The sequence below is a fragment of the Pinus tabuliformis genome, chromosome 4_1 (genome assembly GCF_031772625.1).
Source record: "Pinus tabuliformis cultivar Carrire ecotype Pingquan chromosome 4_1, CPIR1, whole genome shotgun sequence".
NCBI lineage: Eukaryota > Viridiplantae > Streptophyta > Pinopsida > Pinales > Pinaceae > Pinus > Pinus tabuliformis.
In genome coordinates, this window is record NC_142303.1 from 719,588,186 (window position 1) to 719,593,763 (window position 5,578).

Genomic DNA, 5,578 nt, shown 5'->3' on the forward strand with positions numbered 1-5,578 from the left:
CCAGCAATGATCCTTTATCCTGCTTGAGGTTATTTACAACATTTCAGAAAAAAACCCTTTTTGACACTTTTTCCTTTTTTATTCTCTAAAGAACAATGTCTTGGTTTGGTGGCCAAATTATGACACAATCATTCACTTGATTTACACTTTTGCTGAACAAGCTGGCTCGTGATGAGACCCCTTGTCTTTTGATTTGCAACAATCTTGAGTCGTTGCCCTGTTTTGGGAGACAGTATTGGCAAAGTCAGCAAGTTATAATATCTGTGATCATGATAAGCCGGCTCGTGATGAGATCTCTTATTCTTTGAGATATAGTGTTTTCCAGGATTGTTCCTCTGAACGTTGCGATTTCCTTTAGCAGGGAGGAAGTCATTGTTTTTCCTTAAGAAAGTTCTGGACGACAATAATAGAGTTTGAAAGTAGCAGCCTTACAGAGAATATTTATTTTATTATTGATACCTTTCATTGTGCTGATATAAAACAATTTTTTACCAAAGGTTGCTTTCATCAAATTTTTGAAGTTGAAACTAGCATCAATGTTTAGGCTAAAGTTAACTCTACCTGTCAATAATAAAAATCAGATCTTTCGAAAATTTTTGCTACTTGTACAAGCGAAAAGCTCAAAATCTGATAGAGAATTGGTGTCCTTTTCATGAACCCTTTTAGTGACCATCTACAACTGGTTTTATTCATAAGAAAGAGAAAACAAATAAAAACTAAAACTATCCTACAAAAATAGAAGAGTGATCTTCTATGGAAAATATTTTTTAAGAATCTGTCCATTAACAGGCAAGGAATCTCTTCTACCTGTTAAATCCTGCAACACAAACGTCGATGGGCCTATGACTTCTACAATCTGAAAAGGACCAAGCCACAGTTTCTGAAATTTCGTATGTTTGCCCTTTTCTTCATGAGCCTTATCCCATTTCAAAACTAAATCTCCCATCTGAAAATTTTTTCTGGTCATTATGCTTGAGTCAAAAGAGGATTTTATCAGCGCTTGGTGATGAGCATGGGTTTTCTTAGCTTGTTATCGTTGTTATTCTAATTTAATTATTTCCATTTGTCTTAGTTGTATGGAGGAGGTAGGTACCTCATCGATGTGTTGTACTAAAGATAAAGAGGGAATGACTAAGTGAGTTGGAAGAACCACTTCTTTCCCATAAACTAAATTAAAGGGAGAAGTGCCGATTGAAGCTTTCTTCGTTATTCTATCTGCCCATAAAGCATTTACCAACGCTTTGTGCCAATTCTTTTGGTTTTGGTCGACTGTTCTTTTAATAATCCTAATCAGGTTTTTGTTTGTTGATTCAGCCAATCCGTTACCTTGCGGATAGTAGTTGGCCGAATATTTTAGTTTAAACCCTCTTTTAAGTGCAAACTCAGTCATTGTATTTCCAGAAAAGTATGAAGCATTATCAAATATTAAGTCCGTTGGCAATCCAAACCTAGTGATTATAAATTGATCTATGAATTTAATAATATTTTCAGAATTAGCTGTCTTGCGAGGAACTGCTTCTACCCATTTAGTAAAATAATCTGTTGCCGTGAGGATGTACCTATGCTGCTTAGAAGAGTGAGGAACGATCTCACCTATTATGTCCAAGCCCCATTGGCTGAATGGTTGCTCGATGTTTACCGGCTGTAGTGGCATGGATGGTTTCTTTTGTTTCCCTGCAGCAGTCTGGCAGACTTGGCATTTCCTCACGTAACTGTGTGAGTCTTTGAACAGTGTGGGCCAATAATATCCTGCACGTAAGATTTTATGTGCAGTAGCATCTCCAGCATAGTGTCCGCCTGCTGGTCCATCGTGGAGTTCCTGCAAAACCTTTTCGGCTTCAGTTTTCTCAAGACACCTAAGAAGCACAAAATCATAATTATTTTTAAACAAAACATCATTTATGAGTTGGTATTGTTTGGCTTTCAACCTCAGAGCTCTTTTCTTGGTGTGATCCAGGCGTGATGGAGCATACCCGTTCTTAAGATAATAAATGGTGTCAGCATATAATGATTCCGCATCATTTAGGCTTACCTCATACGTATGTACCTCGTCAGATGAATTCTCAGGAATTTGCGATGCTCCAGCCAACATTTTGCAGAAGCCTTGACCTCTTACAATGTTTGCTGGTTTGATCTCAAGAATGTATTCTTGTAAAGCAGTGATCCAATTTGCTCTTTTTTCGCCCACATCCTTCTGTATCAGAAGGTTCCTTACCGCTGGAAACGGTACTATGACTTTAGTATGGGCTTTGAGTAAGAAAGGTCTGAAATATTTGATTGCTTTGAAAACAGCGTACGCCTGTTTCTCCACGTTGGAATAGTTGAGTTCAGCACCTTGTAAATTCGAGCTAAAAAATGCGATTGGAGCTTCTGCTTTCTCTTGATTTGTTTGAGTTAGAATCGCTGCATAAGATTTTTCTGAGGCAAATGTGTATAAGATAAAAGATTCTGAAAAATTCGGGGTTGCTAAAGATGGAGCGTTAATGATGGCTTGTTTTATCAAGTTGAATGCTTCATGCTCATCTTGACCCCATTTAAAACTTGAATTCTTTTTGATCATATTTTGCAAAGGAGAAACAATACGTGAGAAATCTGGGACAAATCTCTTTACAAAATTAATTTGACCAAGGAAAGATTGCATGGCTTTTTTTTATGAGGCATGGATATTTCAGAAATTTCTTTGATTCTGTCAGGTTCAATGTGAATGCCAGATTTTGACACTGTGAATCCTAGAAGTTTTCCTTCACTTAATGCGAAAAAAGATTTCTTCGGGTTAAGTGAAATCCCATACCTTAAACATCGTTGAAAGATTTGTTTCAAGTCTTTGAGATGGTCGATTCGCTTCTTCGAGTACATTGTTATATCATCCAAGTAAATCACTACAGATTTATTGACTAAGCCTTTGAATGCGATGTCCATGGCTCTCTGAAATGTAGCGCCGGCATTGATCAAACCAAATGGCATCTTCCGATATGCGTATGTGCCCCATTTAGTTCGGAATGTGGTTTTTAACTGATCATCGGGATGCACCACTACTTGGTTGTATCCTAAAAATCCATCCAAAAAAGACATTAATTCTGAGCCTGCTACTGCCTGTAATATCTGCTCCATAGGTGGGAGGGGAAAATTGTCTTTTTGACAGGCTTTGTTGAGATTTCGGAAATCAATACAAATTCGAATATCTCCGTTTTTCTTTGTAACGGGTACCATATTAGAGACCCATTTAGAATGTCTGACGGGGAATATTATTCTGGCTCTCAACAGCTTATTTAGCTCATTTTTTATCTGATTTTCTAAATTGGGGTGGATTTTTCTGAGCTTCTGTTGGACAGGTTTTTCATTGTCAATCATCGGGATAGTGTGTTGAATGATAGAAGTGTCGTACGTTTTCAACTCATCATAGTTCCAGGCAAAAACATGTCTGTATTGTCTCAAAAGATGGATGTATGCTAATTTCTCTTCAGGTGCTAGGCCGTGGCCTAGATTAACGTTTTGTGGTTTCTCATCGGTTCCTAGGTTTACTAAATCGTAGTTCAAAGTCGAACTGTAAAGTTTAGCATTGGTAGACCTTTTAAACCGACTTTTCAAATCATATAAGTCTTCTAATTTAACCACCGATTTAGGTATAGCATTATCAGTACTATGCCGTTGTATTTGATGATCGTGATGGTCTTCGTCAATTATTTGATTTGAGTAGGATCCTTCAGAAGTGAGGAAATTTACAATGTCTGGATCGTCATTGAACACCCTCCAGTTTGTAATGTTGTCAGGGATGGACGGTCTAAAAATTAATTCTATAGAGAATATATCTGGACTAAAATCTTCGGAGGGAATAAGTCTAGAGGCTACGTTAGCTAACAGGTCTGCGCTCGCATTTTGGAGTCTTGGGATTGACGAAATATCGAATGCTATGAAATGTGTAGTCAGATCTTGAACTAAAGATTGATAGTGCTTCAAATGACCTGATAGGCAATTTATGGTGTTACGTACTTGTTTGACGACAATTTCAGAGTCTCTGAAGACTTGAAGGTACTTAACGTTCAGCCCGATTGCTTTGTATAGGCCTTGCACCAAGGCCTTGTATTCCGCTGTATTGTTTGTGCAATCGAATTCGAGTCTACACGTAAGCATGGTCTTATTTCCGTCTGGGCTAATCAAAACGCATCTCGCTCCTTCTCCCTCGTTAGATTTGGAGCCATCAAAATATAATTTCCAAAACAAATATGTATTTACAGAATTATCTAAAAAATTAACACACTTCGAATCATCAGTTTGGGAAAAATCTTCGACTTGGGACAAAACTGAATTTTCTAAGTAAGGTGAGGTATGAGCATTAAAATTTCCGAGGAAAGAATCTACCAAGTAGTTTCCTATGATGCTGCTGTTGTATGCTATTGCTTCATTTTATCCCTCCAATTCTATCACTATGTACTTCTAGTGTAACTATCGTTCAACCTTTATTTGATTCAGTTTACCATTGTAGGGTAACCACATGTTCGACCAGTCGGTTGAGAAATATCCATGGAGTTTTTCGGACCAATCCCTGCTAAGAATTAAGCCATAGAATTCAGGGATATCAGCTACTAGAATGTCAATAACCTGACACACCTTCGGGTTAGATGACAATCTTATGGTCACTTGATTAAGTTCACCAATCACTTCGACTTGGGATCGATCAAGCTGAACTATGCGCACTACGGATTTTTGCGGTTGAACATTCAACTTGGCACATATTGATCTGGGTAAAATATTCGTTGAAGCACCAGAATCTATCAAACAATTGTGCACGTTTTTGTTGAAAATTTCGTAAGTGAGAAGAAAAGGGGGAATGTGAGACCTTGATCTCCCTCCAATCAAGGCGATGTCATTTGGGTCAATCTTATTGATCGTGTTGGTTGGAGGTTTTCCCGTGTTGTGGGAAGCTACAGCTGTAGGTAGAGATGTAGTAGGCACGGTATGTAATTCTTTCATCATTATCTTCTGTTGATGTTTCAATTTGCTCAACTCATAAAGAGTGATATTAGCCCTAGTCTTTTTCATGTCATCAATAATGTTATACTCCATTTCATCCGACACAATGAGTGTTCTTGATGGAGGCGTTTGATCTGATCGGACTGGGCTAGATTGAGTCGCCTTTGCGGTTGTTTTCTTTGTTGTGACTTTATCTTTTGCTGCAGGGCTTGCGCCCTTCTACTTGGGGTTAGTTTGGGGAGGATCAAGTTGATTTTTGCTTCGTGTACTAACCGGAAATGCTTCTTGATATTCTTCTTGTGGGAGGATGAAATCCCACATTCCTTGTAGTTCCACAACTTCTTCGTCATCGGTCTGCCCTTCAGTGGTATTCTCTTCTTCTTCTTCTTCTTCTTCAGATTCTACGTTTGAGATAGCGTTGGGCGGTTTCACCTCCATTGAAGGAGTTCTTTTAAAAGCTCTATAGGGCTTTCTCGAAGAAGTTTCTGCTACTTGTTTTTTTATGTCAATCATCTCATTGGACATGGTTTTTAACACTTTTTGTAATCCCTCCAAATCGAAAGGATCTTTCGATTGTTTCTTCTTGGGGTCTTCCTTGTAGGAGACT